Raw genomic sequence first — 17,937 nt, forward strand, 5'->3', positions numbered from 1 at the left:
AAAATCTAAGATATAGTTACTACTACTAATAGTAACATAGTTACATTAGTATTAATAATATGATATAATATTATATTAGCATTAATAATACTACTGCTGCTGCTGCTAAGTCGCTTCAGTCATGTCCAACTCTGTGCGACCCCAGAGATGGCAGCCCACCAGGCTCCTCCATCCATGGGATTTTCCAGGCAAGAGTACTGGAGTGGGTTGCCATTGCCTTCTCCAATAATACTACAAATACGGAACTAATATAATTATATTTGCTAATTAATTATATTTATTAATATTATAATTAATCATCATCATCTTCCAAGTGTCCCAAACAGTGCTTCATGACTTGTGCCACCGGGATGTTCAAGAATCATCTTGGGGATTGGGGAAAGGGGTTAGGTGCATCAAATAAATGCAGATTTCCAGGGCCAACACCAGCGATTCTAATTTAGTAGTTCTGAAATGGGACTCACAAATGGAAAACATGTAACCACGCCTCAGATGCTTCTGAGGAGGTCTGTGACCCAGTGGAGGCCAACATTTGTTCTGATTTTCACATTTTTTGGGTTACAAGGAGCTTTTCTGCTCTTGCCCCATCTGTTCTCTCTCCCACTCCCCTCTCCTATTCTACTTACTGCCCCAGATTCCACCTTAAAATGTGGATTATCTGCTTGCTTTCAACAATTGAAAAAGTATTTTCATATTGGGGTAAATTACAGGCAATCCACTTGTGGTGAGGTAACAGAATAGCTCCAAAGGAAATTTTGTCTCTACTAACAGCAGATCTTCACCAAACCCTTACTATATGCGAGGCACTGTTAATTACTTTTTACATGTATCAGTTGACTTGACCCTCACGGCAGTCTAATAAGTAGATAATTCATATTATTACCCTTGTAGCTGAAGAAACTAAGCACAGAAAGGTTGAGTGATTTGTCCAAGGCCGCACAGCAGAGCTAGGGTTTGAACCCAGAGAGGGTCTTTGCTCTTAAGCCCTGTTTGTAGTCTCTCAGATAATCCAGAGAAGACTCTGGAAACTCTGTACTATGAAGTACTAAACAGTACCGGGAGCTTTGAGATGCTGATTAAAAACCATAAAAGCCTCCCTGGGAAAGTTTTTCTATCATTGAAAAGGGCAACAAACTTGTCTCTGTGGCTTTTGGGTAAAATTACAAAGCACATTATGGGTAAACACAAAGAAAATTTTAATAGTCCAAGCTGTCAGTTTTTAACAGTCAGAATTAGATTTCTTCAGGGAGGCAGTGAGCTAACCATTGCAAGAGGTGCTGAAGCAAATGGTGAGCAGCAAATGCACAGTGATGCTGCAGATGGAATTTTTCTACAAGAAATCAGTTGCCTCTCTGGAAGGGAAAAAATGTAACTTGACAGTCTCTAAAGAAGTTACCAAAATACAGAGTCTCAATAGTGTAGTATTCATATTGTCTGGTATATGATAATAATTTAACATTTTTTGAGTTATGTAAAGAAGCTGGAAAATGTGGCCACAAACCTGCAAACTGACCCAAAGATGATTCAGCTATTAAAATTAGCAACCACAGAAAACAGCTATTATAAATATTCGAGGACTTAAAGGAATGTATAATCATAAGCCAATCTCCACTAATCAAATAGAAACTGTAAAGAAGAACCAAATGAAAACTTTAGAAACAGAAGTATTATATCTTAAATGAAAAATTAATTGATTTGGTTTACTAACATCAGAGAAAACAGCAGAAGAGATCAGTGAAACTGAAGACATGATAAAAAAAACTCGAAAATGGAGACGGAGAAATAAAGACAAAGAGGCAAAGTTTCCGTGATTTGTAAGAAAAGATCAAGTTGACTGTCCATATGAAAGAGTCCCAGAAATAGAGGAGAGATAGGGGACAAAAAAAAACACAATAGAATAAATAATGGTAAAATGTCTCCTCAATTTGGTAGAAAACAAACGCACAGATCCAAGAACATCCAAAAGACAAAAATAAAAATCCCCCAAAATGATAAAAACAAAAGCAATAATGTCTAGAGATATTACAGTCAAACAAGCAAAATTTAAAGGAAAATATTGAATGAGTCCAAAGAAAATGACGCAGAGAGGAAAAGGATGTAAATGATGCCTGCCTTCCCATCAGAGTCAAGAGGGGAAAAAGACAGCCAAACGACATCTTTGAAGGGCTGGGTGGGAAACTGCCAACCTAAAAGTGTACATCTAGCAGAATTATCCAGGAACAGTGAAGGCAAAATTAAGACATTTTTAGATTTTTTAAACTGAGGTAGTTTGTCTATAGAAGACTGGAGTCGCAAGAAATGGGAAGAAAGTTCATCAAGTTAAAGGAAATTGACAGATACACAGAACGAGATAACAAGTGCTCGGAGAGGTGAACCTACAAGGAAACGTAAATGAAATTTAAAAAAATTGTCTCAATATATTTAAAATGCATATATCTCTTTAGAGCAAAATATAGACTATTACTTACATATTGCCGACATATAAGAGATGTGACTTCATAAAAAGGAGAATGGGTAAATAGAACTCTACTGTTGCAAGGTTCTTTCACTTAACTGGGTACAGTGACATTAACTCTAAGTAGACTGTAAGAACTCGAGGATGCATATTGGAATCCCTCAGGCAACCAGTATGTTAAAACTGAGGCAGTGTAACTGAAAAGCCAATAGAGCGATTAAAATTAAATGCTTGAAAGTATTTGATTAACCCAAATGAAGGCAGGAAGGGACAAATAGCAAAGTAATAAGAAAACTGTAGACCTAAATCCAACTATATGAATAATAATATTAAATCTACATTAACCCAACATTACAATTAAAAGGCTGAGATGGGCAAACTAAATAAAAAAGCAAGATGATTTGCAGTTGTGTGGTACTTTAAATAAAAAGTCACAGATAGTTTAAAAGTTAAAAGATTGAATAAAAAATACCATGCAAACGTCGATTAAGAAAGTTCAAGTGACTATGTTAATAGCAAACAAAAATAGACTTCAAGACAAGTATTGAAAATGTTTATTTTGAGATTATGTCAGATGTACAGGAAAATTTCCAAGCAGTTTGAAGAATTTCTTTGCACTCAGTGCCCAGAGTCTCCAAATGCTAATATCTGAGCACATTTCTCACTATTGTTTTCTCTTTACATCCATCTTCACCTTCCCTCTCCCTTTCTTTATTTGTGTAAAGATCTGAACACACACACACAACGTAGTCTGCAGATCTTTTTTTCCTGAGTCACTTGACAATATGTTGCATAAATGATTATTACATTTAAGTAGTTCATTGTGTATTTCCCCAAAACCAGAGCATTCTCTTACGTAAACAGGAATGCAAAGATCAAAATGAGGAAATTAACATTGCTACCATATTATTATCTAATCTACAGATCCTATTTAACTTTTCCCAATCATCCCTCTAAGGTCTTTTTTACAGCAAAAATAACTTTTTTTCTAGTTCAGAATTTAATTCAGCATTAAATGTAGCACTTAGTTTTTATGTCCCTTTACTGTTCATTAATGTGAAATGGTTCCTCAGCCTCTGTTCTTTGACCTTGAGATGTGGAAGAACCACAGGCTTTCTGTGGTAGAATGTTTCTCATACTAGGCCTGTCTGATGTTTCCTTGTGACCTGCTCAGCTGACGCATTTCTTACAGGAGTACCACAAGAGTGATACTGTGCCCTTTTTTCCACAAAATATTCGGAAGAAAATGGTGCCGATTTGTCCTATTTCTGGTGATTAACTTTGATCATTCGGTTAAGGTGGTGTCTGCCAGTTTTCTCCTTTATAGCTACAATTCTGCCTTTGTTTAATAAATATCTTATTGGGAAATTCTTTGAGACCTGAAAATATCCTATATCTCATCACACTTTCACTTACTGGTTTTAGCATCTATTGGTGATTCTTACCGGAAACCATTATTACTAAGGGGGTTTCTAATTGATGGCCAGGAGTATAAAGAATAACACTGGAAACTGAAAATAAAGGGTGAATTTATTGGGAAGATATAGGAATCATTAAGTGTATATATGTCTAAAAACAGAGCTTAAAAATACATAAAACAAAACTTCTAGAATTAAAGGGGAAAAGATATAAATCCAGAGCCATCATTGAAGATTTTAAAGTACATTAAGCAAACAAATAATTAAAGAAAAATAGATATACCCATAATCATAATGAAAGTTTCAACACTCTTCTTCATTAGTTGATGAATTAAAGAAAATCTGTAAGGATATATTTATGAACAACACTATCAACCACATTAACATAAGTGACAGTTATACCACATGACACCCAGAAACTCTAAAGTATATGAACTTTTCTAAGACAGCATTTGAGACTATTAAGTATGTCTCAGTAACACTTAAAAATAGATATCTTACAGAATATAACCTCTGATCAAATGGAATTGTATTAGAAATCAATAACTTCTAAGATATAGGGAAAAGTCCCAAATATTTGTCAATCAAAATGCTGTCAGAGTGAGGGACTTCCCTGGTGGTCCAGTGGTTAAGACGTCACCTTCCAGTGGAGGACGTGTGGCTTGGGTCCCTAGTCAATGAGCTAAGATTCTATATGCTTTGTGGCCAAAACAACCAAAGCATGAAACAGAAGCAGTAGTGTAACAAGTTGAATAAAAATTTTAAGAATGGACTACATTAAAAAAAAAAAAAGTCTTAAAAGAAAACAGTGCTATCAGAGTGAACAGTGCCTTAGCCAAGGGGGTGGCCTTATAGACAACTTTTAAATATAGATTCTGCTGTGAGACACATTGGGGGTCTTGGAAGATAAACACTATTATAATACATCTCACTGTTATTTAACATTTGCATATTTCAACAGAGAAATTTACAGGTAAAGAATGAATGATGATATAATTCAACATAGATGCAGACGTTTAATCCCGTGATTTGGCAAAGACCTTTATTGGTGAGGGAAGTAAATCATGGATCAGCACACACGCCACCCTCCAAGCTGGATAGAGTGACTCCTCGAGACGGATGAAGGAAGGGGACCCAGTGCCTTTCCCAGGACCTGCTCTGCCCTGGGGTCTCAGTGGCAACCTCCGCCATGATTTGGAGAGGAGAAATCCATGGCTGCCCTGCTTTTCCCAGATTCTGGTTTGCAGAGAAGCTGACATTATTCCAGCTTCAGGGAACTATAGAAATGAAGCAACAGCCGCAGAATTACCTGGCAGCACATTGCTGCATAAATGCCACTGGATCTTTATTAGAATGGGAACAGAATGCTTCAGAGCAGCTGACCTCAGGAGGCTATTTCTGCCAGAAGACTGTGAAATAAAATTGCATCTATATCCAGATATACACTCATATATTTTATTTTCCTTGTTTTATCTCTAGTAACTATTTTTTCTATTACAAACATTATTCTTTATGTAAGATACATGTATGTGTGTGTGTGTATATATATATATTTTTTAAGTGAAAGTGAGTTCAGTACTCAAAACCAGGGAAGTCTTTTTTTTTTTTTTTCTTTTCTTTCCCCTTTTAGAACATTGCACTGTCCTCATTATTTTGGAAAATAAATCAGTGCTTTAAAATGATTAGGAAACTAAAAGGGTGGAAAGTCACACTTGATTTATTCTTTCAGGTGATGAACTTCACACTTGAGAGGCAGAAAGGGGACTTGAGAATGTAACTGTGAGCCTGGAATCCGTGTGCTAGTCAGAATGGGTGTCGAGAAGAGAAAGGTTGGGGGGGGCATTGCAAATTAAGAAAAGCAATTCAGTGAAGAAGTGACTCTAAAGGTCAGGCTGCTAAGAGTCCCTGCAGGGTGAGAACCAGAAATCACACGATGCGGCCCACGCAGGCCCACATGAAGGACCAGAATAATTGATGATATAAGAGCCAGAATCTGCGTAATTCACAGGATCTTAAACCGCCCACAGACGTGCAGCCCAACTGTCTCTCTGCAAACAGTACAGAACTCAGGAGATGGGGGAGGGCTTAGGGCTGCAGGGTGATAAGATAGCTAGACAGAGGGTTTATATGAACAGGGTCCTGAACTGTGCCCCCCTCCCACGCACTGTGTGTTTTTTACTATTTATTTATTTGGCTGCATTTGGTCTTGCAGCATGTGAAATGCTCACTGAAGCATGCAGGCTTCTCTCTAACTGAGGCATATGGGCTCTAGAGTGCCCTGGCTCGGTAACTGTGGGGTACAGGCTCAGTTACCCTGGGGCATGTGGCATCTTAGTTCCCTGACCAGGGTTGGAACCTGCGTCCCCTCTTTGGAAGGTGGATTCTTAACCCCTGGACCCCCACGGAAGTCCCCCACCTGCTATGTCTTGAAGATAAACAAGGAAGGGGTACCACAAGAGAATCCAACTCCACAGTGTGTGTGAACATATGTGCCATCTCTAATGACATAATGTGACTCTCTCTCTGATGAAACCCTGGGATGTGGTTGATGCCTGCCTTCAAAGCTTACTTAGACACCCTCCTGCTCCTTGAATGTGACTTGAAGCAGCACACTCAAGCCTGCCTGGGGGAAAATGACACACCTGGTTCCCAGTGGAGGCTCACAAAAGGTAAAGAGCATGCAAGAAAGATACTCATAGCTGGTGCCTGCTTTTTAAGGCCCAGTAAGCCTGTCCATTATGGCAGCCCACTCCAGTACTCTTGCCTGGAAAATCCCATGGACGGAGGAGCCTGGTGGGCTGCAGTCCATGGGATCGCGAAGAGTCGGACACGACTGAGCAGCTTCACTTTCACTTTCATGCATTGGAGAAGGAAATGGCAACCCACTCCTGTGTTCTCGCCTGGAGAATCCCAGGGGCGGGGAGGCTGGTGGGCTGCCGACTGTGGGGTCGCACAGAGTCGGACACGACTGAAGCGACTGAGTGGCAGCCTGTCCATTATTAACTGTGTCTCAGTTGGTGACTCAGACTTGCCCCATCAGGTGAATAACTCTTTCTCCCTTTGGGGAGAGCTAGGAACTGGGTATTGGAGGGGCAGGCTTGGTGTCAGGAAAGGGGCGGATACCGGTAATGAGGTGGGCACAGGCTCCGTCAAGCTCACTCGCTTCAGCAGGAATGAGTCTGCGTGAGTTTTGCTCATCACTTGTCCCCTTAAACGGACTTGATCTTCCAGGAACTGTTTGCAGCGCTCCCTACGTGTATCCCTGGTCCTGTTGTCTCGAGTCTGGCCCTGGTGACCCTCCCTTGTGATCCCTCTAAGTCAGAGCGGGGAAGAGGCAGGCTGTGGGCCAGTACAGCATGAACTTGGGAACCACATGCCCTCTCCGGGGCTGCCATTCTTGTTCATTTTAGATTCATTCACTGGGTGCACAGCCTAGTGCGAGGTACCTCGGCACAGAGCTTAACAGCCGCTGCCTTTGAGGTGCTCGCAGTTCAGTAGGAGAGACCAGTCATATATACCGTGTCGGGGTGTGCTAGTTTGCTAGGGCTGCCCTAACAGAACGACCGCAGACTGGGTGGTTTAAACTTGTTTTCTTACAGTTCTGGAGGCTGGAAACCCGAGATCAAGGTATCAATATGGTTAGTTTCTTCTGAGACCTCTCTCCTTCTCGTGAGCTCACAAGATCGTTCCTCCACACACACATATATCTGTGTCCCAATCGCCTCGTCTTATAAGGACAAAAGTCTTGCTGGATGAGGACCCACCCATCTACATGACCTCATTTTATCGTAATTACCTCTTGAAAAGCCCTGCCTCCAAACACGATCTCATTCCCAGATAACCTGGGGTTACAATTTCAACATATGACTTTAATGGGGACGAAACTCCACCCATAATACAGGCATGGTGTTGGAAGTAATAAACTAGAAAACATAGCCCCTACTTTTGAGATGTTCTCAGGCTAGTGGGAAAGCAAGGCTCCATCTGAATATAAATCAGGCAGAGATACAGCACATTAGGAGCGTAATTTAAAAGTGAAGGAATAAATATATTCACAAACAAATAGTCTACAACTGTTTGGAGAGGTTTCTTGGAAGAGATGGTAAGAATGTTAGGACTTCAATGGAAGGAGGTACCCACTATCCCTATCACTTATAAACACTGACCCTTGGCAGGCTTTTGTCTTTTCATCTAGCAGGAAACCCTTAACACAGTAATGCTCCAAGGGGTTGGGGTGAGAAGTGAAGGGAAGGAGGAGGAGTGAGAAACTGGGGTCTTCAGTTCAAACTCTTGCCTCTTACTTAGTAAATCCAACCTCTATTTGCTCAGCATCCTTTGTATGATCAAAGATCATTGTTAATTATTGCCACTCAGCTAAACATTCCTAATTCCCTCAAATATTCTGGGGCCATGTAAGAATGAGAAGGAGCCTTAGAATCCCAACTGAGGAGGAACATGGGTGGGATTTGGGACTTCTCAAGTGGTGCTGGTGGTAAAGAACCCACCTGCCAATGCAGGAGACATAAGAGACACAGGTTCTATCCCTGTATACTTCCTACTCCAGGAACATCCCCTGCAATAGGAAGTGGCAACCCACTCCAATATTTCTTGCCTGGAAAGTTCCATGGATAGAGGAGCCTGGCAGGCTACAGTCCATAAGAGTCAGACATGGCTGAGCGGCAGAGCATGCCTGTGGATGGGATTTAGGGAGGGCTGGGAGCCTCTAAACAAGAATGAGTTTTGTGATTATATTATTACATTGCACTTCGGATACGGTCCATAGTTCTCTGAATAAAGATCATGTTATGCCTTCATAGAACACTCTCCAAGGCTTCCTTCCAAGGCACTTGGAATGCAATTCATTCTCATTACCAGACCCTATAAGATCTGACCCCTGCTTATTCTCTAATATCATCTCCCTGCAACTCTTCTCCTCAATCACTTAACAGCAGAAACCCCAGCCTCTTCTCTATTCCAAAGACACACCAAACTGATTCCTGCTATTGCCATAGCTCTTGCCTCTCCCTGGAATGCCCTGCCCCTAGACCTGTGGCTGTCTGGTTCCTTCTGGTCATGCAGCTCTTCAACACCACTGTCTTTAGATGCAAAGTACTATTTTTCTCAGTCTGTGTTGTGTGACCCTCAGAGTCCTGTTTGATTTTATTGGTATCTCCATCACAATCTGAAATGATCTTCTCCATATGTTGGTTTTGCTGGCATATCTCATGCCACACAACTCGAATGTAAGCTCCATGAAACCAAAGCCTATGTTTAATGCTATTGTCCAGGCTTCTGGAATTGCATCAGGCACACAGCAGGTGACTCATACATGCTTGATGCATAGATCTTCAGAGTGACCCACCATCCCTCACTCCATCTCATGCTCGTTAAGTGAACAAAGAGCAAACAGCTAATAAGAAGTCAAACTGAGAGATATCAGTTGCTTTCAATCTGTTTCTTTTTAAAAAATGAGAAAAATGAGGCCCAGAGAAGTTCATTCACTTTAACAAGCCATCTATAGCATCATTTCAGCCTTTTTTGCCATCTGGGAACTTTTGTTTGGACCTGATCCAGTTGCCAATGTCCTTCCCAAAATGTGGTACTGGGAATATCCCATAATAGGCTAACTGGAAATAACAGGATTGTCTCTCTTACCCTGAACCCCGTACCTCTTACAATGCTTTAAATTCATTTACAATATCTTCCTGTGCCATCAGGCAGCTTATTATTTGTAGTTCTTTTGGAAGCAGTTGCCATATTTTCTGTTATTAGTTATTACCAATCCAAACAAACACTTTAGTTTTCCCAAACTCTAGGAGGAGGTATTTTTAAAAAGGCCATCTTAATTATACATCAGCAATGGAGAATCACAGAGGATTCATTAACATAATAAACAGAAGTCTGTTTCCAGCATCCCACAAGCAAGGTGATATAAAAACAACCATTATTTGCTGCTCAACAACTGTGGGTCTCTTTTCCAAGTTCTTCTCCCAGCTTTCTAAATGGGAGGCCTCTCCCTGCTGCCTGTGCTTTCACATGAGGGGAAAGGGAGGGCTTTAAAGAGGAAGTGGCTCTTGATCTTTGCCTTGAGATAGAGAAATGAGACCAGGAAGGCTCCCAATAGACAGTCTCCAAACAATAATGTGATAAAATATGAAGAGCGAATATGCGGAAATAGCACAGCCTTAGTCAAGGCGATGGTTTTTCCCGTGGTCACGTATGGATGGGAGAGCTGGACTGTGAAGAAAGCTGAGTGCCGAAGAATTGATGCTTTTGAACTGTGGTGCTGGAGAAGACTCTTGAGAGTCCCTTGTACCGCAAGGAGATCCAACCAGTCCATTCTAAGGGAGATCAATCCTGGGTGTTCATTGGAAGGACTGATGCTGAAGCTGAAACTGCAATAGTTTGGCCACCTCATGCGACGAGTTGACTCACTGGAAAAATTTCTGATGCTGGGAAATGTTGGGGGCAGGAGGAGAAGGGGACGACCGAGAATGAGATGGCTGGATGGCATCACCAACTCTGTGGACATGAGTTTGAGTGAGCTCTGGGAGTTGGTGATGGACAGCGAGGCCTGGCGTGCTGTGATTCATGGGGTCGCGGAGAGTCGGACACGATTGAGCGACTGAACTGAACTGAACTGAGCACCCTGCTATGAGATGGTTAGATAACACCACCAACTCAATGAGCTTGAATTTGAGCAAACTCCAGGCTGGTGGCTCAGATGGTGAAGAATCTGCCTGCAATGCAAGAGACCTGGGTTCAATTGCTGGGTCAGGAAAATCCCCTGGAGAAGGAAATGGCAACCCATTCAAAAATTTTGTCTGGGAAACCCCATGCACCGAGGAGCCTGACAGGCTACATTCCATGGTCGCAAAGAGTCAGACACAACTTAGTGACTGAGCAACAGCACCATGACTTTCCCATCCTCCACCTCTTCACCTTATCCTAACTTGGGAAACTGACCTAACTTGATTCTTCCTGGGGCCCCAACAGGTCCTAGAAGCCTGCAGGCTCTGAGTAGCTGCCTGCCAGTTGGCAGGAAAGAGTGGTGTGCTGGAGTGGGGATTGAACTGTTGCCATTGGAGATGGCAACAGATGCTTCCTTGTTGAGGCTGAGTTGGCTAAATCAGGGCTCTGTGGTTTGAGACAGAATCCCAATTATTTCCAATTAGGAGATTGTAACGACAGCTGCTCTTAACCCACCGGCTCCTCACGGCTGCCGCCCTGGCCTCATGTGGTTGAGAGCTTTAACCTGGACTCGAGATTTATACCTGGGAGCATCCTGTACACATATCGTGTTTGAATTATTTAAATTTCTTTCTCTGAACCTGAGGTCCTCCTTAGCTTAACAACAGTCCTGGGAGGGGGCAAAGGGCAAGAGAAGAACAATTGAGTTCAATTCCAGACTCGTAGCACTTGCTGTCTTTTTGACCTGTGACTCTGTTTTCTCACCTGAAATGAGGATGATAACTTGAGTCCTGTTCTGATGATGTAAATGAGATGCCCAGTGTGAAAGGGCTTCATCAATGGGGAAGGACTATACAGTCCCCGAATCCGTGGGTGTGGAACCCACAGATTCAATCCCGGGTGTCCTGACTGTCCTATGCTGCTTTACTTAAAAGTCTTGAGCATCTGCGGCTTTGGGTATCCTCCTGGGTCATGGGACCAATGTGGGGTGGATTCTGAGGCCAGCTGTACATAGTCCTTCATATCATTGGAGGCCCCTTCACTGTGAACTCAAGCCTGATACCACCACTGGAAGGAGCGCCCAGGATAAAGTCAGATGTGACTGATACAAATGTGCCTTAAGGCTTGAACCAGCCATTTAACTCCCCAAACCTTTTTGTCTTTCAGATTGAAGTACAATCAATGGTAGGATGCTTGCCTCACAGGGCTTACAGTTTTATGAGTGTAGTGCGAAGCCCTTTGTAAACTGTAAAGCGCTGTGTACACATGAGCAATTATTATTATGTTCTTAGGGCTTTTTTGGGGTTGGCACCAGTTGAGTCAGCTGAATGCTCTGAGCAAGAACAGTCTGTTTTCTCTCCTCTTGGCAAAGAGCACAAAAGACAGATCAGCTCATAGAAACTGGGGCAGGAGAGAAAAGTTGACTCTCCCTGTAACTCTCTCTGACACACACACACACTCACGCGTACACAACTTCCCTGCGGATTCCCACAAGTCCAGCATCCAGAACACCACAGCAGAACTTGGGAAGTGGCCTCATTTTCTGAGCTGTCTCTGTAGCCCAGTCCCGACCCTCCCTCTTGGTGCCCAGATACAGTTAAGATCTAAATTAAGAGCGAGCCCCTGGCTCCAGCAGGCTGTGTCGCATTGTGTGGAGCCCAAGGCTTGGCTCCCAGGCCACCAGCTCTGCCATTTCTTTACCCTCTCCTTAACCCCCAAGTCAATCAGTCTTTATGTTAATTTCTTTTGTCTGAAATCCTCCAACTTCTCTCCAATCCCTCGGACACTACCTGCTTCCAGCCGCCACACTCTCCCATCCCTCTCCGCCTCCCGCTCCTGGAAGAGCCTCTTTCTCAGCCACTCTGTCTCCATTCCAGTGGCCTTTTAATGGGTTCTTCTCTCTGCAGCCAGAGGGACTTTTTTTTAAAATGCAAACATCACTTCTCTGCTTAAAACTTGTCAAGGTCTTTCCACTGCTCTACAGTATAAAGAAAAAAAAATACACCTGAGCACAGCTCACAGGACTCTGGGCTAGCTGGCTCAGTCTGTTTAGCCTCTGCAATATTCCCCTTTGCCCTCTGATCTCCCCACATACTGAGCCTTCGGTCTGTTTAGGGAACTTGTTCTTTCTGTGCCAATGTATTCCAGGAACTTCTCAAACAACCCACTCCTCCCCTGCTTGCTTTGCCCCACTTCCAGCTAATTAGCTCTGCGCTCCTCCTGCAGGCGCCAGTGAACCACGCTTCCACCAGGAGGATCTTTCTCAGTTTTCTCAGTGGCGTAGTCTCTGTGCTATGCGTGTTCACAGTGCTTCAACCCTACCTGGATGGCAGTTATCCCAGCTTGCCATCATATATATCTGCATCGATCCATATCTATATGTATCTACATATATATTTCTGTGGTGATATAGGTAATGTTGCATAACATCCTGAGCTCTGAGAGCACAGGAATCATACCTTTGCTGGCTACATTGTTCTAGATTTGCACCCAGTTCATGGCAGAAGCTCCTCTGAATGAATGGACGTGAATCTGGGCAATCGAGGTACCCTTTCTCTTTCTTCTCCTCCCTCATCTACACGGTGAAGCTAATATTACTTTTTCTACCTGCTTCGAAAGATACACCGAAGAGACAAGTGAGATCACATATCTGCTGCTGCCGCTGCTCAGTCACTTCACTCGTGTCCAACTCTGTGCGACTCCATAGACAGCAGCCCACCAGGCTCCCCCATCCCTGGGATTCTCCAGGCAAGAACACTGGCGTGGGTTGCCATTTCCTTCTCCAATGCATGAAAGTGAAAGTGAAGTCGCTCAGTCGTGTCTGACTCTTAGCGACCCCATGGACTGCAGCCTACCAGGCTCCTCCATCCATGAGATTTTCCAGGCAAGAGTACTGGAGTGGGGTTCCATTGCCTTCTCCGACATATCTGATGAGGGTGATGCAAATAAAGCATCAGCTTTAAACTGTATTTAAAGAAATACAGCATAAAAGTTCAAAGCAAGGCCTCTAGATTTGGAGACCCTCTGAGTCCAAATATAAGATCTGCATCTAACTGTGGGTTTAATATGGTAATTAATTGCTGGAAATGAATTTTCTTATTGGGAAAAAAGGGGGAAGTGATGCTGGGAAAGGTTGGGGGCGGGAGGAGAAGGGGACGACCGAGAATGAGATGGCTGGATGGCATCACCGACTCTGTGGACATAAGTTTGAGTGAACTCCGGGAGTTGGTGATGGACAGGGAGGCCTGGCGTGCTGTGGTTCATGGGGTCGCGGAGAGTTGGACACGACTGAGCGACTGAACTAAACTGAACTGATGCTAGCTTGTGTTTCAAGAGATATATCGAGATAATGAATGGATATTATCTGTATAACATAGCTGACTCATAAATACTGACTATTGCTATGAAAATACCTCCACCTACATCCTAATATGAAAATCCCTATCCTCTTGTATTCACGTAGGTGTGGTTTGTTGAGCTAAAGGAAATTCAAGAGTTGGGACTCATTCCCTAGATAGTTTGGGAAATTCTTATCTTCAGATAAGGTCCTCTTCCAGGAAAGTCCCTTTCTCTCATTCAGGTTGAGTATTTTTTCTATAATTTTTACACATTTGAAAATCTCTCCTCTAGAGTTGTACGAGTCCTTGGGTCAAGGATAGGTTGAGTGGAAAGTTTTGTTAAGCGCTCATTTGAACAATTACTCTCTGTCTGACATTCTTTGGGAAAAGGTACTTACCCAGCTAACTGAGAACCAATCAGATTGCAAAGTTGATGTCAATGTGTGTTCCCTTCCCAACTGAATTAAAGCAGTGTATAGAAGGGATCTCAGAAGTCCTGAAATGTCCCTCCCTGTTCCTCTCCACCAGTCAAAATTCTATCCATCTCTTGAAACCCAGTCCAAAAGCCACCTCCATATGAAATTATCTCTGACTGTGTCCAGGCTGAGCTGATCATTTCATCTGTTAGCCATCTTCCATGAACACCTCTCACTTGCTTCATTAGACAAAAGTTATAGCTGTACATTGCTTGTCTTTGTTGCAAGAATGAAGTAGGCTAAAGCTGTTAAAAGCACATGTGTTCTTTGTCAGGCCCCTGAATTTAAATCCCAACTTCTTTACCTGTTTGCTGAATGATGTCAAAAAAGTTCAGAGCTTATGCTTCTGGAAGGCCACTAGATAAGAGGCTGCCAAAATGTATCTTACAGATATTTGGTGAAAGGAAACTTTTTCTGAGTTCACAGGATTTAACTTCAGCGGGAATTAACTGTCTGATGGCAGTTCCTTGGATACCTGGCAAACATTCTGATTCATTTCAGCTGTTTTCTCAGTTGCCCTTCAGCCTTTAGGATCTGAAGCAAGGTCTTTAGTGTTGGTAGACCTGGGTTCCTATCCCATCTCTCAATGCTATCATTTACTCTGATACCTAGGTATGTAAGTCACCTCTTTAAACGTTGACTTACGTGGAAAGAAGAATACCATCCCATAAGATCCCTATAAGAATCACTTCTATCAGCAGACTTTTAACAACACTCTGTAAAATATCAATCAAAGAGCATATAATAGATATTCTGGAAAACAAAAAACCCAGCACGGTCAAATGTGGTCAAATTAGGAATTGCTAGTTTAAACAAAGTTGAAGAGATTTATTTAAGGTAGACCTTTATAAGATCTTAATATGTCAACATGTATTATATTAATAAACCTTCAGAAAAGATGTGTAAGGTTTGATGTCTCTAAAAGTATCAGGCATAGAATCTGTGATAGCCAGAGCTATTGACATCTTGACAAGTGATGGAGCCCAACTCAAAATGGAGAGAGAGAGAGAAAGACATTCTTTTAACTAAAAAGTCTCTAGGAAAGGCTATGTTAAGAGGATCAAAATTAGTCATCAAAACAGGGTCCATGTTTATTCCTGGGTTCTGACGATAGTTTCATGCTTTTGTTCTTTGAGTAGAGAACTGGTCTTTATACCCATCTCTGAATTAAACAGTGATGACACTGAGATGGGTATGATGCTCTGATTAGACACGCTCCATCCTGAAGCTTCAGATGAATGCATTTCCAGATTACTCACCTGGACCTAAGAGTATTAGAGGAGTGATTCAGGGTGTCATTATCAGAATGAATGCAAATAAGTTAGAATAACGTGATACCTGCCACAGAACCATGCCCTCTTTGGGGAGGTGTGGAAAATCGGATGAGACAAAACACAGCGTCCTTTGGGAACTGTGACTGAGATGGGTATGAAAAGGGCCCGGCCACGGTAGGCCCTCATGAAATGTCAGTCCTCTTCCCTTTTTCACGCTCCTTATGCTGTTTTAGTGTCTGATGACACTCAAGGAGCCTCTCACATGAGCCAGTCAAACCATGAGGAAAAATCTCTGAATCCCTAAAGATCGATCCAAGTATCAAGTCTGAGAACCTAGCTCAAATTTCCAAGCACTTGAGAAATTCTTTAACCTCAGTCATGAGACCACTCCTATGAAATGCCTGACTATATTCTACTGGGCATTCTTTAATTGAAGGAACCAAAAATAGCTGTGTTTCCATGAACCACATACCATACAGCCCATGAGGCATACATATTTATTAGTTTAAATGCCACAGGAAAGACTTTCACAACTTCTCGCTCAGTCCATTTTTAAGACTGTCTTCTCCCCGTTCTCTCTGAAGACAGTAATACTTCAAGGTGGCCTTGCCCTGCTTCCTCTTTCCCTGCCCCCTCCCTGCTGTGGGCCCCGTTACCTGTCTCACTTCCTCTGACACCTCCCGTTTCAGCCCCCGCACTCCCCTTGACCAGTCGCTCTCTCTGGGCCAGGGAAGCCTCTATTTCCTGACTTCTTGATCTTTACTTTTGCCGCCACGTGCCCCCTCATGGACCTTTCGGGTGCCTCACCCTTGAACCTCTTTCCTCCCTTCAGGCCCTGCCATGGTGTTGCATCCTTAAATATTGTCTCCTCCAATTGGGAACCGTATGACCTTTTGTTTGCAGAAATCATATCCATATTCATAAGTTGCTAAGCATATTTTGTAAGTCAGGACGCATTGTGAAACACACTAACCCCTCCTGCTGTTTCAGCTTGCCTAACAGAGGAAGCTTGCAATTTTATTCCAAGGAATAAAGGCAGTGTTTGGCAAATGAGAATGTGCTCCAGCTCCTGCTGGAGGGAAAATACTGAGAAATCACACCCTGCTTAACCTGCCGGGGCTTTTGTCTCCCCAGCAATACCTCTGAGTGTAGGTAAGTAATAATAATGACAATAGTAATAATGAAATTGTGTGTACAAGTATATTTTTCATCTGTATGTTTCCCTCCTTGTCCCAAAGCACCTTAGCTTCTGGAATGATCATCAAGCATCCAAATCTGTTTTTCAAGAACCAGGCGTGTCATTCATCCCATAAAGAACTGAAACTAAATTACTGACTTGTAATAAAACAAAAGACGAAAGGAAGATGAGTTTTTATTGACCATCTCCTTCAGGTCAGCACAGGATTAAGTTTGTAGCCCTACTGGAGCTTCGAAATGATATTATTGAATATCTAAATGTAGATATAGAGACATGTAAATATAGATATCTTCTTAGCTCAGACTGCATTAACAAAAATAGCATGTGCTAGTTGGCTTAAACAACAGAAATTAATTTTGCACAGTTTTGGAGGCTGGAAATCCAAGATAGGGTGCCAGGACAGTCAGGTTCTGGTGAGAGACCGCCTCCTGGAGTACAGATGGCTGCTTTCTTGATGTGTCCTCCGTGGGGCTCAGTAGTCTCTTTTTCTTCTTATAAGGAGACAAATTCCATCATGAAGGTCCCACCCAAAGATCCCCCCAAAGACACTGCTTCCTAATGACATCACATTGAGAGCAAGGGCTACAGCATGTGAATTTGGGTGTAGATAAATATGCGTTTAGTCAATAAGAATATGTTTCAGTTCTTACAGAGGCAGAAACCAAGGCTCCAACATAGTCCAGGATCACACAGTGGGTGAGTAGGGTAAATTTTGGACCCCAGTCTATCTATCTGGTTACAAATCCAGGGACATTTAAATCCATGGGTCTTTTAAAAATAAAAGAGAGAGAAAGTAATTCAGACTCTTGTGAAATCTTCCAGTGATGGGGGAGTTTACTTCTTCTCAAGGCACCCTGCTGCTTTCGTAGTGTGGGTAGGAAAGCAAATTGAGGGACTTCCCTGGTGGTCCAGTGGTTAAGACTCCATGCTTCCACTACAGGGGGCACAGGTTTGATACATGGTTGGGGATCTTAGAACCCACATGCTATGTGGTGCAGCCAAAAGAGGAAAAAAAGCACAGATTGAGAATTATGCTCATCTTATTTTTAGACTTGTCTCTGGTCGCAAAGGGTTGAACACGACTAAGC

The sequence above is a fragment of the Moschus berezovskii genome, chromosome 7, assembly GCF_049115385.1.
Source record: "Moschus berezovskii isolate FMDL1 chromosome 7, NW_MosBer_1.0, whole genome shotgun sequence".
Classification (NCBI taxonomy): Eukaryota; Metazoa; Chordata; class Mammalia; order Artiodactyla; family Moschidae; genus Moschus; species Moschus berezovskii.